At 40.0% G+C, this 24,513-nt stretch overlaps 1 protein-coding gene and 2 long non-coding RNA genes across 4 annotated transcripts in view; all 3 read left to right on the top strand.

The window, feature by feature from the left end:
- LOC139961572 (uncharacterized) overlaps positions 1 to 24,513 on the top strand; it is a 189,395-nt gene that overhangs the window by 66,918 nt on the left and 97,964 nt on the right. The window lies entirely within an intron of this gene.
- On the top strand, positions 1,306 to 16,267 carry LOC139962031 (uncharacterized). Of its 2 annotated transcripts, XR_011791130.1 has the most exons (5): positions 1,306 to 1,494; positions 11,164 to 11,384; positions 13,399 to 13,520; positions 14,022 to 14,284; positions 14,868 to 16,267. It is a non-coding gene; the product is annotated as an uncharacterized lncRNA (long non-coding RNA). The 2 variants fall into 2 exon arrangements; XR_011791129.1 differs by lacking the exon at positions 14,022 to 14,284.
- Positions 20,159 to 24,513, top strand: part of LOC139961719 (uncharacterized) — a 66,284-nt gene continuing 61,929 nt past the window's right edge. Inside the window, exon 1 of the long non-coding RNA XR_011790971.1 lies at positions 20,159 to 21,012. This is a non-coding gene — a long non-coding RNA (uncharacterized lncRNA). The remainder of the gene's footprint in view (positions 21,013 to 24,513) is intronic.

Below are 24,513 nucleotides of genomic sequence, written 5' to 3' on the forward strand. Positions count from 1 at the left end.
TAAGGGGAGGGGATGTCCCCCTCCCCTTTAGAATTTTTTGCATTTCCAGGTAGCCTCAGATGCAATTTGGTGCAATATAGCACACTTCAACCCACCCACTCCATTTTGTAAACTTAATTTTGTATTTTCACCAGGCCTTAGATGCAATTTGGTGCTCCAAATGAGATTTTTTTTCTCATTTGGAAATGAAAAAGGGGTTTTCTGACCTGCGAAGCGGGGGGGCGGAATGATACTTCCGCCCCTCCACATTTTTCACTGGGGGGGCTGGCGCCCCCCCCCAGCCCCCCCGGTTCCTACGCCCTTGCTTCTCATTATTAATATAATTAAAAAACTAGACTGGTTGCTATCTGAATTGCCGCTAATAGAAGAGTTCCAGCTGTTTCCCCATAATATCATCAGGGGTTACAACTTTGCATAATATACCCATAGATACGGAAGCGTAGAAGGGACATTGCATTGACGAGTTACCGACTTGACAAAACGACAATTATCTGCAAATTGACGAGTTGTCGAGATGGTAACGTGACAAAATTCAGAAAATTGACGTTTTGACGAGATAACAAATCTCGTCAATGCATCAATTTTCTGCAAATTGACGAGTTGCACACTTACTAACATCTCGACAAAATGACAAAATTCAGAAAATTGACGTTTTGACGAGATAACGGATCTCGTCAATGCACCAATTTTCTGCAAATTGACGAGTTGCACAGTTACTACCATCTCGACAAAATGACGAAATTCAGAAAATTGACGTTTTGACGAGATAACGGATCTCGTCAATGCATCAATTTTCTGAATTTTGTCATCTTGTCGAAATGGTGTACGTAGTAAGTGTGCAACTCGTCAATTTGCAGAAAATTGATGCAATCGGTCAGCAAACAGACACAGATAAGTTCGTAGGCTACTGTTGACATGAGATTTCCTTCCTAGGGTTGGTGAGTAGCGGTGTACCTAAAAGTGTGTGTCTGTGAGGAGGGGGAGGGGGTTACAGCGAAATTTGTTAAAACGCTGGACATCTTCATATTTTCCGGCCAAGTATCAAGCCTAGGATAACGAGATCTGTTTAAAAACCGAATCAATGGTGCATACATGTTGTCTAATTGTACCTGTCTACCTGTTAATGCACTCCCGCCTCCCCACTAAACCATATACCCTCCCTCGACTGAAGATGGCCGGGGGAGCGGGCATCCCTCTTGCGCACGCTACTGATAATGTTATACGTTGACCCTGAATACAGAGACCCTAACATGAGAACGTATGATACAACCAGCGACGGTGTTACCCCCGGAGGCGAGTATTCTTTTCCAATAACGCTAGCGCAAATATTGCGCAAGACATGAATATTTGCCGTATTAGGAATTAAGACTCCGTCCACATTTATAATTTACCTCACCTCAGATGAAAGCTCAGATGAAAATTTTGTGGTTTCGAAAATGGATTCTGCAGTCAGAATTCAGAAATTGCGAATTATGCGATATTCCTGCTTCATTTGTAAGTAGCCTACACTGTTTAACAATGAAGTCCATGATAATGTGTTTAATAATGAAGTCCATGGTAATGTGAGAAAGAGATAAAAAAAAACGTTGTCGTTAGGGCAACACTACTTCCTAGAGGCCTACTACTAGTACTACTCGCGCTAGCTTACTTTAGTAATTCTACCGACTAGGCTAGGCTATATACAAGTTATAACATGCTTACTGCTCAGCTTAGCCATGGCTAGGCTAACTCAAAACTCTTTATTTAGGACAATGGTATCGACGTACAGCTGCACCTATTGCAAGGCGAAAGCTCTCTTACAAGATGAGCAACATTTGGTCGTGGAAAGAGGTTTATCTATGGGTCATATGAACACTAATGACAATGTAGAAGGGTACCATAATGCATCTTGCCCGGTCCAAATAAAATGACCACTAAATTATCACTTCCTAAATGAATGTAATGGGACCTGAAAAACCAGCATGCCTTGGACCACCCAACCAATGGGGCATATGAACTCTAATGACAATGTAGAACAGTACCATAATGCGTCTTTCCTGGTCCAAAGAGTATTTGACCAATGAAACTGACCACTAAATCATCACTTCGTTAATGAATGTAACTGGACCTGAAAATAAATCTTTAGGCCCCTGCAGTCAAGACCAGCACGCCTTGGACCAACCAACCAATGGGTCATATGAATTTTCAAGACATTGTAAAAGGGTACGACAATGCGTCTTGCCCGGTCCAAAGAGTTCTTGACCAATTAAAATGACCACTAAATCAACAATTTTTGAAATGATTGAAACAGGACCTGAAAAAAACCCCTTTAGACCCCAAGCACAACCAGCACGCTTTGGACCACCCAACCAATGGGTCATATGAACTGTATTGACAATGTAGAACAGTACCATAATGTGTCTTGCCCAGTCCAAAAAGTTCTTGACCAATTAAAAGGACCACTACTTCATCATTTCTTAAATTAATGTAACAGGACCTGAAAAACCTTTAGGCCCTAATCAAGACTAGCGCGCCTTGGACCACCTATCCAATGTGACATATGAAGTCTAATGACAATGTAGAACAGTTCCATAATGCGTCTTGCCCGGTCCAAAGAGTGCATGACCAATTAAAATGACCACTAAATCATCACTTTGTAAATGAATGTAATGGGACCTAAGAACATCTTAAGGCCCTAATAAAACCAGCACACCTTGGACCACCCAACCAATGGGTCATATGAATTTTATTGACATTGTAGAAGGGTACCATAATGCGTCTTGCCCGGTCCAAAGAGTGCTTGACCAATTAAAATGACCACTAAATCATCACTTCTTAAATGAGTGTAATGGGACCCGAAAAAAACCCTTAAGGCCCCAAGCACAACCTGCATGCATTGGACCACCTAACCATGATGGGTCATATAAACTCTAGTGACAATGTAAAACAGTACCATAATGCATCTTGCCCGGTCCAAATAGTGCTTGACCAATTGAAATGACCACTAAATCAACAATTTTTTAAATGAATGTATCTGGACCTGAAAAAACCTTTAGGCCCCAAGCACAACCAGCACACATTGGGCCACCAACCAAGAGTTCTTGACCAATTAAACTGACCACTACATCATCACTTCGTAAATGAATGTAACGGGACCTGAAAAACTCTTTAAGGCCCTAATCAAACTCAGCACGCATTGGACCACCTAACCAATGGGTCATTAGAATTCTTAAGACATTGTAGAAGGGTACCATAATGCTTCTTGCCTGGTCCATACAGTGCTTGACCAATTGAAATGACCACTAAATGAACACTTCGTTAATGAATGTAACTGGACCTGAAAAACTCCTTAAGGTCCCAGGCACAACAAGCACGCCTTGGACCACCTAACCAATGGGTCATATGAACTCTAATGACAATGTAGAACAGTATCATAATGCGTCTTGCCTGGTCCAAAGAGTGCTTGAACAATTAAAATGACCACTAAATCATCACTTTGTAAATGAATGTAACAGGACTTGAAAAAACCCCTTTAAGCCCTAATCAAGACTAGCACACCTTGGACCACCTAACCAATGGGTCATATGAACTCTAGTGACAATGTAGAATAGTACCATAATGCGTCTTGCCTGGTCCAAAGAGTGCTTGAACAATTAAAATGACCACTAAATCATCACTTTGTAAATGAATGTAACAGGACTTGAAAAAACCCCTTTAAGCCCTAATCAAGACTAGCACACCTTGGACCACCTAACCAATGGGTCATATGAACTCTAGTGACAATGTAGAATAGTACCATAATGCGTCTTGCCTGGTCCATACAGTGCTTGACCAATTTAAATGACCAACAAATTATCACTTCAAAAATGAATGTATAACGGGACCTCACAAAAAACCGTAAGGCCATAATCAAACCAGCATGCCTTGGACCATCCGACCGATGGGTTATGTGAATTCTAAGGACATTGTTGAAGAGTCCCATGATGCGTCTTATCCGGTCCAAAGAGTATTTGACCAATACAAATGACTAATGCAAAATCATTATCCAGTAGATTCATCAATATCTTCTCTTTTGAAGTTTACTCTGTGTGTGTACCATGTGGTGATACAAAACAAAAGCAACACCTTTAGTGCGCAAGTTTAATGCTTATTGGTGCTTTACAATCATCAGCATACAAAGTTTCCTTTTTTTTGGGGGGGGGGGCGCACATTAGCGCGACTCCATTTCTCAGTATGAAGTGATTTCTGTAGACTGGCAACGTTCATAGAACTTAATTTCATTTCTTTTATTCGTTTCACTTGTCACATATTTACAGATTTAAAGAACAGAGAAGTTTTCTTGCCTCTGTCCTTGAAAGTGGTTGGGAACGCTGTTACCCCCTTCGTAGATTATTAAAGATTCCACTGCTACATTCTAAAGCTGACAAAGACAATCTGTCATCTCAGTTCATGCGGAGATAAACTTACTTAAATAGTTTATGTAGCAAAATAGTCTTCAAGTGAAATAGTTCTACCCAGACATGTATTTTATGCTGAAATCCCTTTCTGATTTATTTATGATCTCCATTAGTCATAGTTGGTAATGAACCAATCCAAGTTACCCTTTAGTTCCATTCTATGCGTTTTGATTTTATCGTGTGCCCATGTGTTTGTCCTTTTTCTTAGCGATTTTTCAATATTAGAAAGTTTCTGTTGGAGTGTAGAAAGCAGATTCACCATAAGAAGTTTCAATGGGTTTATTCCAACTGAACATAGACCAGAGTTAGTGCGAGTTTTTATTAAATTTCCTTTTATTCAGTTTTACCAAAATATTAATTATAACTTCCATAATCTAGCTATACAAATTTTACTCAATACACAAGATAAATTCAATCCATTAACAAAAGTGCCACATTTAGGTCAATTTTGCATTTGTTAAATTAAGCCAAAATTACACTAACTAATCACTTACAGTTGTATTTAATGATTTCATTCTTCGGTAAATATAAATTAGGCTATATGCTGGGTCAATTATGGAAGTATAGAAGTCAGGAGAAATATTACATGCTTAATATCCACCCCCCCCCCCCCTCCCGATTTATTCTCTGATTGGATTGGAATGTACAGTACTTGCAGAAGAGATTAGGGCCCAAAGCTTTTTCGTGGTCCTGTTCCACTCATTAAAGAAGTAATGATTTAGTGGTCATTTAAATTGGTCAAGCACTCTTTGGACCGGGCAAGATGCATGATGGTACTCTTCTACAATGTCCTTAGAGTTCATGTTAAACATCGGTTTGGTGATCCAAGGCGTGCTGCATGGATTAGGGCCCAAAGCTTTTTCGTGGTCCCTTTACACTCATTTTATGTATGTATGTATGTATAGTGATCTTCCCGCAAGCAGGAACTCGCGAAAGAAGCCATGGAGGCTTATAGACTCGCAAGCTGACGGTAGCCAATCTCTCGGCACACATCCATTTAACGTCCATGTCGGGAAGTTGTTACTGAACAACACCCTTGCCAGACGACACACATTGCTGTCGGCGGGGAATCGAACCGGGGATCTCATGACTGGGAGACGCCGGCGTTAACCACTAGGCTATACACTCCGCCACTTTTATGAAGTAATAACTTAGTGGTCATTTAAATTAGTCAAGCACTCTTTGCACCGGGCAAGACGCATTATGGTACGCTTCTACAATGTCATTAGAATTAATATGACCCATCGGTTTGGTGATCCAAGGCGTGCTGCATGGATTAGGGCCCAAACTTTTTCGTTGTCCTGTTACACTCATTATAGAAGTAATGATTTAGTGGTCATTTAAATTGGTCAAGCATTCTTTGGACCAGTAAGACACATTATAGTACTCTTCTACATTGTTTAAAGAGTTCATATGACCCATTGGTTAATTGGTCCAAGGCATTCTGGTCTTAATTAGGGCCAAAATGCTTTTTGTTTGTGATCCCGTTACATTAATTTAAGAAGTGATGATGTAGTGGTCATTTAAATTGGTCAAGCACTCTTTGGACCAGGCATGACGCATGATAGTACTCTTCCTACATTGTCATTAGAGTTCATATGATCCGTTGATTAATTGGTCCAAGGCGTTCTGGTCTTGATTAGGGCCCAAAGCTTTTTCGTGGTCCCTTTACACTCATGTTATGAAGTAATAACTTAGTGGTCATTTAAATTGGTCAAGCACTCTTTGGACCGGGCAAGACGCATTATGGTACGCTTTGACAATGTCATAAGAATTAATGTTACCCATCGGTTTGGTGATCCAAGGCGTGCTGCAAACCTTTTTCGTGGTCCCGTTTCACTCATTAAAAAAGTTATTATTTAGTGGTCATTTAAATTGGTCAAGCACACTTTGGACCAGGCAAGACACATTATGGTACTCTTCTACAATGTCCTTAGAGTTTATGTTACCCATCGGTTTGGTGATTCAAGGCGTGCTGCATGGATTAGGGCCCAAAGCTTTTTGGTGGTCCCTTTACACTCATTTAATGAAGTAATAATTTAGTGGTCTTTTAAATTGGTCAAGCACTCTTTGGACTGGGCAAGACGCATTATGGTACTCTTCTACAATGTCCTTAGAGCTCATGTGACCCATGGGTTTGGTGATCCAAGGGGTGCTGCAAGGATTAGGGCAAAAAGCTTTTCTTCGTCCCGTTAGTGTCATTAAAGAAGTAATGAATTAGTGGTCATTTAAATTGGTCAAGCACTCTTTGGACCGGGCAAGACGCATTATGGTACTCTTCTACAATGTTCTTAGAGTTCATATTACTTATTGGTTTGGTGATCCAAGGCATGCTGCATGGATTAGGGCCGAAAGCTTTTTCGTGGTCCCGTTACACTCATTAAAGAAGTAATGATTTAGTGGTCATTTAAATTGGTCAAGCATTTTTTGGACTGGGCAAGACGCATTATTGTACTCTTCTACAATGTCCTTAGAGCTAATGTGACCCATGGGTGTGGTGATCCAAGGCGTGCTGCAAGGATTAGGGCAAAAAGCTTTTCTTCGTCCCGTTACTGTCATTCAAGAATTAATGAATTAGTGGTCATTTAAATTGGTCAAGCACTCTTTGGACCGGCAAGACGCATTATGGTACTCTTCTACAATATTCTTAGAGTTCATGTTACTTATTGGTTTGGTGATTCAAGGCGTGCTGCATGGATAAGGGCCCAAAGCTTTTTCGTGGTCCCTTTACACTCATATAATGAAGTAATAATTTAGTGGTCTTTTAAATTAGTCAAGCACTCTTTGGACTGGGCAAGACGCATTATGGTACGCTTCTACAATGTCCTTAGAGCTCATGTGACCCATGGGTTTGGTGATCCAAGGGGTGCTGCAAGGATTAGGGCAAAAAGCTTTTCTTCGTCCAGTTAGTGTCATTCAAGAAGTAATGAATTAGTGGTCATTTAAATTGGTCAAGCACTCTTTGGACCGGGCAAGACGCATTATGGTACTCTTCTACAATGTTCTTAGAGTTCATATTACTTATTGGTTTGGTGATCCAAGGCATGCTGCATGGATTAGGGCCGAAAGCTTTTTCGTGGTCCCGTTACACTCATTAAAGAAGTAATGATTTAGTGGTCATTTAAATTGGTCAAGCTTTTTTTGGACCGGGCAAGACGCATTATGGTACTCTTCTACAATGTTCTTAGAGTTCATATTACTTATTGGTTTGGTGATCCAAGGCATGCTGCATGGATAAGGGCCCAAAGCTTTTTCGTGGTCCCGTTACACTCATTAAAGAAGTAATGATTTAGTGGTCATTTAAATTGGTCAAGCACTCTCTGGACCGGGCAAGACGCATTATGGTACTCTTCTACAAAGTCCTCAGAGTTCATGTTACCCATGGGTTTGGTGATCCAAGACGTGCTGCATGAATTAGGGCCCAAAGCTTTTTCGTGGTCCCGTTATACTCATTTAAGAAGTTATTATTTAGTGGTCATTTAAATTGGTCAAGCACTCTTTGGACCGGGCAAGATGCATTATAGGACACTTCTACATCGTCATTAGAGTTCATATGACCCATTGATTAGGTGGTCCAAGGCGTTCTGGTCTTGATTAGGGCCCAAATGCTTTTTATTCGCGGTCCTGTTACATTAATTTAAGAAGTGATGATGTAGTTGTCATTTAAATTGGTCAAGCACTCTTTGGACCGGGCAAGATGCATTAGGGTACTCTTCTACAATGTCCTAAGAGTTCATGTTACCCATCGGTTTGGTGATTCAAGGCGTGCTGCATGGAATAGCCTGGACCCAAACCTTTTTCTTGGTCCCTTTACACTCATTAAAAAAGTAATTATTTAGTAGTCATTTAAATTGGTCAAGCACTCTTTGGACCAGGCAAGACACATTATGGTACTCTTCTACTATGTCCTTAAAGTTCATGTTAATCATCGGTTTGGTGATCCAAGATGTGCTGCATGGATTAGGGCCCAAAGCTTTTTCGTGGTCCCGTTATACTCATTAAAGAAGTTATTATTTAGTGGTCATTTAAATTGGTCAAGCACTCTTTGGACCGGGCAATACGCATTATAGGACTCTTCTACATTCTCATTAGAGTTCATATGACCCATTGATTAGGTGATCCAAGGTGTTCTGGTCTTGATTAGGGCCCAAATGTTTTTTATTCCCGGTCCCATTATTTTAATATAAGAAGTTGTAGTGGTCATTTAAATTGGTCAATCATTCTATGGACTGGGCAAGACTCATGATGGTACTCTTCTACAATGTCCTTAGAGTTCATGTTAACCATTGGTTTGGTGATCCAAGGCGTGCTGCATGGATTAGGGCCCAAAGCTTTTTCACGTCTCGTTATATTCATTGAAGAAGTTATTATTTTGTGGTCATTTAAATTGGTCAAGCACTGCTTGGACTGGGCAAGACGCATTATGGTACTCTTCTACAATGTCCTTAGAGTTTATGTTACCCACCAGTTTGGTGATTCAAGGCATACTGCATAGATAAGGGCTCAAAGCTTTTTGGTGGTCCCTTTACACTCATTTAATGAAGTAATAATTTAGTGGTCATTTAAATTGGTCAAGCACTCTTTGGACCGGGCAAGACACATTAGGGTACTCTTCTACAATGTCCTTAGAGTCCATGTTACCCATCGGTTTGGTGATTCAAGGCGTGCTGCATGGATTAGCCAGGACCCAAACCTTTTTCTTGGTCCCTTTTCACTCATTAAAGAAGTTATTATTTAGTAGTCATTTAAGTTGGTCAAGCACTCTTTGGACCAGGCAAGACACATTATGGTACTCTTCTACAATGTCCTTAAAGTTCATGTTAATCATCGGTTTGATGATCCAAGACGTGCTACATGGGTTAGGGCCCAAAGCTTTTTCGTGGTCCCGTTATACTCATTAAAGAAGTTATTATTTAGTGGTCATTTATATTGGTCAAGCACTCTTTGGACCGGGCAAGATGCATTATAGGACTCTTCTACATTCTCATTAGAGTTTATATGACCCATTGATTAGGTGATCCAAGGTGTTCTGGTTTTGATTAGGGCCCAAATGCTTTTTATTCGGGGTCCTGTTACATTAATTTAAGAAATGATGATGTAGTGGTCATTTAAATTGGTCAAGCACTCTTTGGACCGGGCAAGATGCATTATGGTACTCTTCTACAATTCCTTAGCGTTCATGTTAACCATCGGGTTGGTGATCCAAGGCGTGCTGCATGGATTAGGACCCAAAGCTTTTTGGTGGTCCCATTATACTCATTTATGAAGTTATTATGTTGTGGTCATTTATATTGGTCAAGCAGTCCTTGGACTGGGCAAGACGCATTTTGGTACTCTTCTACATTGTTTAAAGAGTTCATATGACCCATTGGTTAATTGGTTCAAGGCGTTCTGGTCTTAATTAGGGCCAAAATACTTTTTTTCATGATCCGGTTACATTAATTTAAGAAGTGATGAATTAGTGGTCATTTAAATTGGTCAAGCACTCTTTGGACCGGGCAAGATGCATTATGTTACTCTTCTACAATGTTCTTAGAGTTCGTTTTACCCATCGGTTTGGTGATCGAAGGCATGCTGTATGGATTAGGGCCCAAAGCTTTTTCATGGTCCTGTTACACTCATTAAAGAAGTAATGATTTAGTAGACATTTAAATTGGTCAAGCACTCTTTGGACCGGGCAAGACGCATTATGGTACTCTTCTACAATGTTCTTAGAGGTCATGTTACCCTTTGGTTTGGTGATCGAAGGCGTGCTGTATGGATTAGGTCCTAAAGCTTTTTCATGGTCCGGTTACATTAATTTAAGAAGTGATGATGTAGTGGTCATTTAAATTGGTCAAGCACTCTTTGGACCGGGCATGACGCATTATAGTACTCTTCTACCATGTTATTAGAGTTCATATGACCCATTGATTAGGTGGTCCAAGGCATCCTGGTCTTGATTAGGGCCCAAGGTGTTTTGTGGCCCTGTTACATCCATCTAATACTGTAAGTAACGGAATAAGTATCTAACTTCACACTGGTTTATTTAGGCCTATGGTAGCATACGCCCATTAAAAGCCCCATTGACTTGCACACTAAATCACAAAAGTAAATCACAAAAGTCTAGATAGAAGTTTTCACTAGCTAATTGCTGCCCATCTAAAAGATGGCCACCCTATGCCTTCATGGCTGTGTTTGAAATCAGGAGTTATGGAGAGGAGTATTATAAGGGACCTGCAGCGTTGGCAGAGAGACTGTCTGGCTCTAGGCCTAAGCCTAATTTTGAATATGTGAGTGTGACCACAACCTAGTATGTGGGTCATTACATTTCGAATCATCCAGGGGCTGTGGCTCGACCCTCTCTGAAAAAGGGAGAGAAAGCCAAACAATATAAAATACTGCGTTACTTGATAGATCATTATACTAGAAACATCATTATCTGACATCTGTGTTCATTAACAAACAACTAGGCCTAGGCTTGGCATATAATTATCAGACTTGTACGGTACTCGAACCCGTACTCGTACTCGAGTCCGTAATTCGAGTACTGCCGGCGTGCATGCCAGTGGGCCAACAGTGGACTTGCTCCCACAAAGTTTTTGCTCAAGTTGTTGTAATTTGTACGAAATGTGCGAACGCGAAAACACTATTACAAGTTAACCCCATCATAAGATTGTGTTTTTTTTCAGCTGTCACCTTGGCAATGTATTATATTTACACTTACAAGTTTTATTTATAATTTCAGAAAATATTACCGGAATGTCCATGTAAAGTCACAAATTTTGAGAAACTACTGTACCACTACTGGATAATGAAGAACAATTTACTGCAAAGATACGCCTTCCATACTCAACGAAGGAAGCTGTGATGGACTGGAAATGCAACTTTGAATCTGAATCTCTCAACACGCTTCTTCGTACATATAAAACATATCCTGAAACTGAAATGGTGAAGAATGTCTTTAAGGTACAAACCTTTTCATACATAACATATTTGCAGGATTCGCTCTGGTAATTTTTTTTGATAAAATATTTGCAGGATTGACACTGACAGTTTTCAATGATAAATTACTGGATGACTTGACTTATAGTCCAGGAGCCCAGAGGGTTTGGTTAGCTGGGAAGGTAACCAATTGCCTTGTTCATCCCAATGTTTGCAGGTTTGCCAGTCGTCTGGTTTCATGTACAGGAATGCACTGTGAACATTGTGATGTTCAAGGCAATTGGTTGCCTTCCCAGCTAACCAAACCCTCTGGGCTCCTGCTCTATTAGTTCCTTCTCTCCTCGTTAAGAAATGGGCCATTGATCAGTCTGCTCTATCCTATCCCTCCTCGTGCTCTCTGTTCTGCTTCTGTCCAACTCTTTAGACCAAGATTGGATCTCTCCGTTTCCACTGTTCTCCTCCAGGTCTCTTTCGGTCTTCTTCATCATAGGCATAGGAGGTGGGGGGGCGGGGGGGGCTGCAGTCCCCCAACAATTTATTTTTTATATTCGGGCAATATGCTGAGAATTTAAATTATTTAGAATTTGAAATGAAAATACTTTGCAATGTGTTTTTCATTAGTTTATCTTATATTTTTATGATCATGATTATTGTAATTACTTCCCAATAATTCTAACCAATATGGAAGGGTAATAACACAGAAAATGATTGTATGTTATTGGCATACTACTGTATGATGTTATAACTTATGCATGCCTATATATGCACATTAATATGTTGAACGTGCCAAAAATTTCGGTTATATTTTTCGGGCAAGTCGTCAAAGCCCCCCCCCCCCAATCAAATTAGGCTCCTAAGCCTATGCTTCTCCTTCTTTAATAGCTTGCCATCTGGTTTTGATGTGAGTGCAATCTTGGCATTGTCATTTTTGTTATTCTCAAGACATGGCCCAACCATTTCATCTCCGTCTATTGATCGTAACGCTCAATGCCTCTATATTAGCTTTCTCTCTTATCCTTCATTAGATATTCTTGTTGGCCAATGTATTTTTAATATTCTCTTAAAGGCATTGAAGACTCGCCCCAAACCGTGTGCCGCCCTCTGAAAAAGTTAACTTTCTGTTGCTTGCAAGTGAAGTTTTCTTCTTGTCGCTTCAAATGCAGATAGTAATGAAACGTGATACCTTGTTATCTTTAGCTGGACCTGAGATATCCATCGCTGTATCGTTTGTATACTGTGCTGTGTGTATTGACCGCAGCTGTATGTACTGATGGTAAACTAGTGTCTAATTACCGACGGTTGCAAGCTGTGTGTGTATTTTCTGGGATCGATGGTGGTGTCTAACACTTCTGATACACCTCACTCAAAACTAGGTCTGATTACTGGCATTAGACTTTAAGGCCTTTATGAAGAAAGACATCAAGCTTACTCTCATCATTTACTGATGGGGTAATTACTGATGGGGCAAGTCCAAGTCTCTCCCCCCCCCCAATTTGGCCACCCTACCAATATTCCTAAAGTATAATTGTGTCTTGACCTTTTGTTCTAAAAGTTTGATATCCACCCCCCTCCCCCACCCTCCTAAATTTGGGTCCCTCCCATTTTTTGGTACTGCCACTGCTAGAGAAAGTGTATTTATAATGCTTTTAATTCTGACAAACAAACTATTCCCATGTACAGTAGTTATGAGGTAAATTTCATGCAAAATTTGCTTACCTGATGTTGTGACTTTCTGGATTTTACATTTAATGTAATAATCCTGTTAATTTCATACCAGGAGACTATTTTAGCCCTTATCATGCTAAATGAAACAGAACATACTGTACCAAGAATCACTTTTTGTGAGAAAGTGACATGATATACCAGTAACCAAGCAGAGACTGATGAGTCAAATGCCCATGAAACTTAATATGCACCATTGGAACAATGTACAACTTGAAAATTGTATCTGTGTACAAACTTCATATGTACAGGATTTTGTTAGTATATTAAATTTAAATTCTTGTTACTGTACAATAATTTTATGCTATATTTTCAGAGAGTTTATCGTTGTCAAAAACCGACCCAAAATCAGTAACTGCAGACAACCGATGTTGCTCAAAGAACACCAATTGCCCTGCACAGATGACTTATAGTGAAGAAACTTGTAGGATATTTGAGGTGAGTATGACATCAAACTGCAGCCTATGATCCTTGGTATGACTTATAACTACAGCCTATGATCCTGGGTTGGATATAACGTTAAACCGCAGCCTTGAGGCGAGTAGTGCCCTGGGGGCGAGTAGTGTCCTCAGGGTGTGTAGTGCCCTGTGGCGAGTAGTGCCCTCAGGTCGAGTAGTGCCTCAGGGCATGTGGTATTGTGGTGCCCCTGTAGTGAGTACTGGTAGTGCCCCGGGGGAATAGTAACCCAGAGTGAGTTGTTCCCTCACAGTTAGTAGCGCCCTGTGGAGAGTAGTCCTCTGGGGCGAGTTTTTCCCTCAGGGCGAGTAGTGTCTCCATGGCGAGTAGTGCCCAGGGGAAGTAGTGAGTAGTGCTCCATGGTTGAGTAGTGCCCCTAGGGTGAGTGGTGCCCCTGGGGTGAGTGGTGCCCCTGGGCGAGTACTTTATATAGTGCTTTAATGGACAATTTTATGAATATTTATTTGATTTGTTATTTTACAGGAGTACAGATGAATACACTTATTCTATTTGCGATAGCGTTCTAGGAGGAAAAAAGTTGCTGCCTGCCTACCCAACTATAACCAAATGAAAATCCGAAATATGAAGTCTGATTCCTACTTTTAACTTGATAAGAAAAACTTCAACTGAGCTCATACTTGATATGTAGGACTATCATGGGAAGTAGATCATCCATGTTGTTTTTTTGGAGGTCAAAGGTCATCTGAAGTCAAAGAGGTCAAATTCAGAAAACCTAAACATAATTGGTGAGGCAAACTTCGATTTAACTTGATATAAAGAAAAACTTAAATTGAGCTCATACTTGGTATGTATGACCTTCATAGTAAGTTCATGAGCCCTATTGGTTTTGGTGGAGGTGAAAGGTCATCTGAGGTGAAACTTTAAAAACCTTGTATTTAGCATAACTTGAATCTAGAGGCAAACTTTGATTGGGCTTATCCTTTTAATATGCGGAATTTTGATACCTATTGTTTTTGTTTTGGTCATATTGAATGGATGCATGTCCTCAATCTTGTGGTACCTACTCTCTAGTGTTTATAATTCCAGAACAAGTTGGAATTATATTAACCACTACATCATATTTCAATCTTGTACCGACAACAAACAAATCACTGTGGCAATTGGAATAATTTATTTTAATGATTGATAAGTGTCATCAGAGGAGACCCTCTTGGATCACTTGTGGAGCAGATGTGATCCCATGTAATGACAATTGCAATGACAATTGTGTCTGTTTGTCTGTCTGTCTGTCTGTCTGTCAGATTGTTGTCGATGTTACTAATTGAGGTTTCACCTATCAAAACTAATTTTTATTTCTATTTTTTATAGGCTATACTATAAATGCTTCAAGAAAGCCTATGGTGATACTCAGCAGGCTGGTGTCCTCCAACACCTAGAAAATCTGATTCTTCAACTCAACAGATGGTGACTGTGTCAAAATGGACTGCACTTCAGATAACCAGCTAATTGTAGGTATTTGCACTCCGTTGATGAAACAGGTTCTCAGCACAGTTAAACAGTCTGGCGAATTGATGTTTGTGGATTCTACAGGTAATGTGGATCGAGAGAATTGTCGTATAATATATCTCCTGATGACTCATTCATGCAGTGGAGGCCTTCCTGTGGGATGTCTTAATGTCACCAATGAAAGCAGTAACACAATTAAGGCCGCTCTGCCCTTATACCTTCGATTGATTCCAGAGGATGGTTTCTATGGGCGAGGAAGTACCCGACCCAAGCTTATAATGACTGATGATAGTGTTGCTGAACACACAGCGCTTCAAGCACTGTTCCCAAGTTCGACGTTGCTTCTTTGCATCTTTTTTGTTTTGCAGACTACCTGGAGGAGGCTATGGGATGCAAAACATGGTATCAGTAAGGAAGACAGGCCTGTCCTATTTACCTGTGTTAAAGATCTGCTATATGCTAATGATGCTGAACAACCTTGATGATGTGTACACGTCCATGCTAACAAATAACACAGTTAAGTATAAAAGCTTCCAAGACTATGTAAAGCAACTGTATAGCTGCAAAGAACAATGGGCCCTATGCTATAGTAAAGACATTCCGGTTTGAGTAGTAACACAAACAATTATTGTGAAGCCGCAATGTGTGTTTTGAAGGACGAGTCGTATCCTGCAACGCAGTAAAACATTTAATGTTGTCCAGCTTCTTGATTTTGTGTCAACGAGAGTGATGGAGTATTCCTGTGAATGATCCTGAAGAGAGGAATGCATTGTGTTATATTGCAACAGGGCGAAAACTGAGCCATGACTGGTTTAAATGGTTGCACCAACATGATACTACGACTACTACTAACAGCGGTGCATCTGATATGATGGATAGTACTTGTGAATATTCAGCTGTGTCGTCAGATGAATATTGAAGCACTACTGCTGTATAAGGCAGCTTGGACCAGCAAAGAGTATTTCAAAATGCATATCTTGCAAGGACTGCACATTATACTGCTGACCCCCAAGAGCAACCCCTACAAATCAGAGTTAAAAATGACTTAAGGGACTATTTTGACTTGTAATTGGAGAAGTTAAATGACAACCCAGAATGATATGCTCCTGCTATTGAATCATTCATTAAATCATACCGATGCCGCGTTACTTTCTGCAGCGAATTGCTTTGGGAAGTTTTCAGGCCAAAAATCAAAATGTAAGAAAAGCAATTAATCAGCTTGAAAACCATTGGTGTGCAGCCAACTGCATTAATCTAGAATAAAGATGCCTATTCAGGGCAGATCTTCTCATGGTGGAGGCTGTCCCTGTAAATCATCGCATGTACAGGAACATGGTTATGCAAACATTAAAGAAAGAAAACCGCAAATTCTCTCCACTACTCTCCCTAAGGGTCGACATGAACCACATTCATTGGCCACCTGTGTTACTGAAAACCGTAGCTTAGGAAAGCGACATAGTGCAGTAAGCCATGTGTAGACTTGAATTTGAGTCATCAGATGGACTGACTCGACTCAGTTATTGCAGTTAAATCATTTTTATTGACTAAATGCATTGTTTGTCAGCCAAATCACTTCGCCAAATAGTAATCATGCTACTTCTAGTGAAGTCTTTGCGGTGTTGTAGTTGAATACTCTTAGCAGAGTACCAAGAACCAAAGTATTTCTTAGGGCTCTGAGCAGTGTTAGCGCTATATAAGCAGCGCTATTGCGGGATTCCCTCACTTTCTTGCCGATCCCTCTAAGGGGAATTCTTAGGGGTGAATTTCCCCCTGAATTTTTTTTTGGGGGGGGAGGGGGGCGTTTCTTAATTTTATCAGCTTTTAATTTATACTACTCAAGCCAAACTGTCATTTGTTAATGCATAAAACTAGTAAAACTTATTTAAATGTTTAAAAGTCAAAATTTTTGCTTAATATTGGTATTCGTGATCCCAAGTCCCCCGAACTCCCCCCCCCCCCCCCCCCGAATTTGAATTTGAAAATCCCGAATTTGAATATATATATATATATATATATATATATATATATATATATATATATATATATATATATATATATATATATATAACGTGTCGGACTGAAAACTCGTTTTTTCGGACTGAAAACGTGTATTTTATTTTCGGACTGAAAACGTGTATTTTATTTTTGGACTGAAAACGTGTCGGACTGACAACGTGTACCCCACTAAATATGCCTAATGTATGTGTGTGTGTCTACTGTGTCTGTATGTATGAATGCAACTTAAACATTGTGTTTAAATGCAAAAACATATTCGGAACGTGTTTAAAAATAAATACATGGAGGCATTTATAACAGTTCAGCTTTTGAACACCACATGGTGTTTATATTGTAACACAAATTTAAAATAATTAATACAAAGTGTAAATTTGTTTCAACTGTTAGTTTGTGTAAAATTACATATTTTTACACTGCATTTTACATTAATCTTGATAGAAATATTGGTGCATCGGTAGGTCCTTAATTGATTAAATGCATATTTTTGCTATGATATTTGCTATAACCTAATTTGCATATCATATTCAATCATTTATTGTTTTAAGCTTATGGGCCATGTGTTAACACATGACATGCCATACTTATGCTTCAAGGGTCACATATTGAAACACTGTGTTTATTTAGGTGGGACGATGAGTCACTGTCAAAATAACCAATGAGGTTTAATCAGTTAGGGTGAAAACACAATGCGTTCATTGTTAAACATGTGACGTGTCACAATAAGCACATCACACGTCTCACCTCTTCACAGTGTAGTACTGTATATCACCATGTTTTAATTATTATATATATTAGTATTTTTATGATATATAAATGACAAATTTGTCAATGTATATCTGTTGTTTTGAAAATAAATATATAACTGGAATATTAAGTTATGTACTTAATAAATCATGCTTTTTGTGTTTCTTACCAAACCAATAATATGAATACACGGACCCTATAATATATATTATATACTAGGGGATTACCTGAGTTTTTGGACAGCCAGTTTTAGTGCTGGTTACCCAATATTGGTGGCAGTTACCCTGTTTTGGCATCGAATACCCAGCTTTAGCCTCGGTTACCTGGTTTTGACATTGTTTACTCGGTTTTGGCATCGGTTACCCAGTTTTGGCGTCGACTATCATGGGGGTATTCCCCCTATTTTAATGGATGACGATTTAATGATTTTAAAGCCCCCCCCCCAATATTGAGGGCAAATTGCTGACCTTGGCGTCGGCTACCTGATATTAGTGGCAGATAGCACTAAATTGGGAGGGGACCCCTATGGAACGCTTCTGTGGGACAGATGAGAAAAACAAGTTAAACCTCTGCATGACAAATCTCTGGCTTGTGCCTGTATATACATAGGCTTATGGGGCCTGTATATACAAAGGCTTAGGGGGTGGGGGGATGAGCCCTTGCAATAATTTCACTAGGGCCCATTGGATATCCCTAATACTAATTTTTTATGAAATCAATCTCAGCACCCCCCCCCCCCCCCCATAAATGCTCAATGTTGGCAAACTTCCTTAGCTACTGATTTGTTTCACTTACATTGAATATATAACTGAAAAAGGTCAACTTTCTATGCATCTCTCAGCTTCTTTATTGAGAAATTTAATGTCAAATGTGTCAGATTTGATTCCAACACTACCACTACAGTACATTTGGAATAGAAAATATAAAGTTGCTCGCAGTTTTTGCCTTTGGAAGTCTTTTTCAAACGGCTCCTGGGGCTTTAATAAGAGCAATACAAGTATGCAGTGTATGAAAACTCTTCTGTTGGAGTTGAGGTACATAATAAATGTCAAATGTGAGAAGCGTCACGTAAATGCCTCCGTATATGGTAGGCCATACGGGAAATAATTGCTGATTTAATGTCCATAGTAATTAAAATTATTACCGGTATTAATTCTCAGCCAATCACCATGCAGCTTCATATGCCGGTATTAAATATAATTAATACGGGCATTAAATATAATTAATACGGGCATTAAATATAGTTTATACGGGCATTAAATAGAATTAATACGGGCATTAAATATGATTAATACGGGCATTAAATAGAACTAATACGGGTATTACATAAAATTAATACGGGCATTAAATAGACCATATTTGTTTAATTGGTACTGCAACTTCCAAGCTTTGCATAGCGTAATGCTTTTCGAAGATCAACAAACCGGTTCAAAGCATTGCGAACTGGTAAAACATCGGATTGTGTGGGAGTGGGAGTCAACATTTGTCAATAACCTACAAGTATCATTCGCTTCTCGAAGAAATTCACACAGATATTGTACTTTGTCTGTAATGCGTGCCATTGCGTTGTACTTTGCTTTCTACACAGGGGGAGGAAGCTTCCAAAAAGTGGGGGGGGGGGCACAAAATCAGAGGGGCACTATCTCATTCCACGACCACCACTCGTTATGCGATAAACCGATACACACCGGCCATATCACTTAAATATATATGTGTTAGTATGCTTGCTTGAGGGCATATTTGCTATTTGGAGAAAAAAATGGGGGGGGGGGCACGTGTCCCCATAGGCCTCCTGCTCCCACCCCTGTTCCTACAGCAGAAATAACTGCGCTGATTTCACACCACAGCAAGAGGGATTAACACTAGCTCAGAGCATGATAACAGCTTCAAAATTCGCTAATGTGATTGGTCTTTTAATGCCGGTATTAATTCTATTTAATGCCGGTATTAATTCTATTGAAAGCCCGTATTAATTATAAATAATGCCCGTATTGATTCTATTTAATGTCCGTATTAATTCTATTTAATACCGGCATATGAAGCTTTACGGTGATTGGCTGAGAATTACCGCCGGTATTAAATAGAATTAATAACGGTAATAATTTTAATTCATATGGACATTATATATCAGCAATTATTTCCCGTATGGCCTACCATATCCGTACATAGCTGGTATCACTTTTTTTTCGTCTCATTTATTCACGATTATTTAACATGTATGTGGTACCATCGATTATATTTAGAGTTCTGATAACAACATAGGTATGTCATCTGAATGATACAAAGGAATTATTAACATAATGAGAAAATTGATTCTGAATTGAGTATTCTTCTTCTCCACTTATACCGAAATATATGTATACATACCCAGAAAAACATAGATGATAAGCAGAGGTTACGTCAAAAGTTGCAAAGTTCATTGATTGAATGAGAAAAGCAAGTCTTTAATGCCATGTATTTTCTACGAGCAGAGCTAGTAGTTTCGCTTCGAGGCAATGAATTTCCTTTTGTAGAAGAAATTGTATCAGTCAGGCTTAACATTGTTTTGTTTACAATTGAAGATAAAGTATTTGATGTGAAGGATAAAAAAAATTCAATTGTTCGTAACTGTTACCAGTTTACCGAAGAAAAGATCTTTTTTTTTAGCTGGCATCACTGCTGGAGTAGTTTTCCTGTTTGTGTGTATTGTCTTATCTTCGTGGGGGTCTGTTTGATCTATATAATTTCTTTGATGTGCATGGTGAATTGTTGTAGTTGCTGGTTGCACATGCTATTTTATTCCATTGTTTCCGTCTCCCTTTCAAGTGTCCAGCTCTCGTGACAATAGTCTGGTTAGCTATGTGGAATGTTCGAGCTACGCGAAGATCCGAGAATTCGAGTCAGTATTTGTAATAAGTTAGCACACTAAGAGTTGTTATGGTTTGGGTGTTAGCCGCTGCCCAGTGAGGTCCGTTGGCTAGTTAGTTAAAAGTAGGCTGTTCTTTTATAGTATAGGCAAGTCCTTTTTCTTATAATATTCTGGGCGTATTTCCCTGTTTGTCTGAAACCCTTTAAATTGTTACTCTAAACCCATTAAAAAATGGGAACATGGTGTTTGCGTAAAGGACGAAACTATCGCTTTACCCGGCGGGATTATTCATGTATTTGTGGATCTTGGGTGGCTTCGATTCGGGTTGAATTTTTCCCGAGGCAACGTCTACGTATTGTGTAGATTTGGGACATAACGTTTTTGCCACGGACTTCGCAGGTACGTCTCGATACTTATTATTTATGTAAATTATAAGCTGAGATTTATGTGGATTACAATGTTATTAATTAAATATTGGTACTTTAGGGAAAAGATTAAGGGGTAAGTTGGGCAGTTTATTTCTTTCTATCATTAACTTTGTTAGTGATTTATTGCCTATTGGTGAAATATTAATTACCACCTTGCTACATTCTAATTGGGGGGGGGGGGGGGATCACTACGATGACCTCAAGTAATATATAACTTGGTTTGTAGACACCTGCCCAAGGTGGGCAGCGGTTTTGTATTAAACTTTTATTGGTAATGCAAAATTTAATTTATTTGTCCGTGTTTTATTGGTTCAGGTTGCCAGTGTTAACTTGTAGTTGCCCCACATTGATCTTGACATATAGGGTGGCCGACAGCGGCCCTATAGAACTTTTATGCAAATTTCTTATGCACATATCTCTTTGAAAATATGAATGCATCAAAAAATATATTTAAGAAATGATTTATTAAGCGCAAAAAAGACCGAATATCAATTTTGATAACCTATTAAGCCTACAATGATTTAAAATGGATGCAATAATTGCTCCATTATGGCAACGTACTGTTGCTGAAATTTCTACAGATGTGGTAAAATCATGAAATCCTCCTGGACTAAAAACCCAATCAATTCAATTTAGGGATTTTATTAGTTCATATACCAGACAAGTGGTAAACTGGTTCCTATTGATTGGGAAAACCATGGAAGGGTTCATGACTTTATTTACGTGAATTTACGTGATTTTAATTACATGAACACACTCTATTTACGTAAATGTTTTTGAGAATACATATTTTTAACAGGTTATAAATACAGGTAATTCAGTTTGCCAATATTTTGGGTACTATCGTTGCATGCGTGCATGCCTGTTCCATCATTTTAGCATATATACAATTGCACAGGAGGTATGACGTTCTGTGAAAGAGCATATGCCCCAAGATATATAGTGTAGCAACAAAACACTTATGCAGGTCTATTGTCCGCTGATTGTCCGCCTTTCCCTCTCATACATATAGCATTACCTCCATCTTCTTTCGTCATCATAGTCATGGCTGTCCTACGTTTACATTCATCTTCATCGTATTCATTCTTCTAATTCTATCTTTTTCCACCTTTAATTGTTCTGACTAAAACGCCGTGCAGTTTTCATCCATGAATTTGCTTGTGCAGTCTTCCTCCATCTTTTATCATCAACGTCCTGCAACCTCATCCACCCTCATCCGACTCAATCATCCTTCATTCCTGGACTCCCCTTGTTCTTCTTCAGTCTTCATTCATCTTTTATCATCGTCGTCCTGCAACCTCATCCATCTTCATCCCACTCTATCATCCTTCATTCGTGGACTCCCCTTGTTCTTCTTCTGGTGTCATCGTCCTGCGTCTTAATCCATCTTCTTCTGCATCTCAAAAACAAGGCTAGAAAAACAGTTAGAACATATCAAATTCATAACCCACCCACTAACCCTGGGACCCCTCACCCCTCTTCTTCTGGTGGCATCGTCCAGCATCTTAATCAACCTCCTTCCGACTGCGTCCACTTTCCACACCCACCATCCTTCATCTTCAGCATCTGAAAAACAATGCTAGAAAAACAATTAGAACAAATAGAATACATAACCCACCCACTAACCCTGGGACCCCCCCCTTTTCTTCTAGTGGCATCGTCCAGCATCTCCACCTCCTCACGTCTGCGTCAACCTTCCACACCCACCATCCTTCTTCTTCTGCATCTGAAAAACAATGCTAGAAAAACAATTAGAATAAATAGAATACATAACCAACCCTCTAACCCTGGGACCCCCCCTCTCTGGTGGCATCGTCCAACATCTTAATCCACCTCCTTACGTCTGCGTCAACCTTCCACACCCACCATCCTTCTTCTTCTGCATCTGAAACAACAAGGCTAGAAAAACAGTAAGAACATATCAAATACATAACCCACCCACTAACCCTGGGACCCGCCCCCCCTTCTTCGTCTGGTGGCATTGTACAGCATTTAATCCACCTCCTTACGTCTGCGTCCACCTTCCACACCCACCATCCTTCTTCTTCTGCATCTGAAACAACAAGGCTAGAAAAACAGATAGAACATATCATATACATAACCCACCCAACAACCCTGGGACCCCCCCCCCCTCTCTGGTGGCATCGTCCAACATCTTAATCCACCTCCTTACGTCTGCGTCAACCTTCCACACCCACCATCCTTCTTCTTCTGCATCTGAAACAACAAGGCTAGAAAAACAGTAACAACATATCAAATACATAACCCACCCACCAACCCTGGAACCCCACTCTTCTTATGGTGGCATCGTCCAGCATCTTAATCCACCTCCTTACGTCTGCATCCACCTTCCACACCCACCATCCTTCTTCTTCTGCATCTGAAACAACAAGGCTAGAAAAACAGTAAGAACATATCAAATACATAATCCACCCACCAACCCTGGAAACCCCGTCTTCTTATGGTGGCATCGTCCAGCATCTTAATCCACCTCCTTACGTCTGCATCCACCTTCCACACCCACCATCCTTCTTCTTCTGCATCTGAAACAACAAGGCTAGAAAAACAGTAAGAACATATCAAATACATAACCCACCCACTAACCCTGGGACCCGCCCCCCCTTCTTCGTCTGGTGGCATTGTACAGCATTTAATCCACCTCCTTACGTCTGCGTCCACCTTCCACACCCACCATCCTTCTTCTTCTGCATCTGAAACAACAAGGCTAGAAAAACAGATAGAACAAATCATATACATAACCCACCCAACAACCCTGGGACCCCCCCTCTCTGGTGGCATCGTCGAACATCTTAATCCACCTCCTTACGTCTGCGTCAACCTTCCACACCCACCATCCTTCTTCTTCTGCATCTGAAACAACAAGGCTAGAAAAACAGTAACAACATATCAAATACATAACCCACCCACCAACCCTGGAACCCCACTCTTCTTATGGTGGCATCGTCCAGCATCTTAATCCACCTCCTTACGTCTGCATCCACCTTCCACACCCACCATCCTTCTTCTTCTGCATCTGAAACAACAAGGCTAGAAAAACAGTAAGAACATATCAAATACATAACCCACCCACTAACCCTGGGACCCGCCCCCCTTCTTCGTCTGGTGGCATTGTACAGCATTTAATCCACCTCCTTACGTCTGCGTCCACCTTCCACACCCACCATCCTTCTTCTTCTGCATCTGAAACAACAAGGCTAGAAAAACAGATAGAACATATCATATACATAACCCACCCAACAACCCTGGGACCCCCCCCCCTCTCTGGTGGCATCGTCCAACATCTTAATCCACCTCCTTACGTCTGCGTCAACCTTCCACACCCACCATCCTTCTTCTTCTGCATCTGAAACAACAAGGCTAGAAAAACAGTAACAACATATCAAATACATAACCCACCCACCAACCCTGGAACCCCACTCTTCTTATGGTGGCATCGTCCAGCATCTTAATC

This window comes from Apostichopus japonicus, chromosome 20, assembly GCF_037975245.1.
Source record: "Apostichopus japonicus isolate 1M-3 chromosome 20, ASM3797524v1, whole genome shotgun sequence".
Lineage (NCBI taxonomy): Eukaryota > Metazoa > Echinodermata > Holothuroidea > Aspidochirotida > Stichopodidae > Apostichopus > Apostichopus japonicus.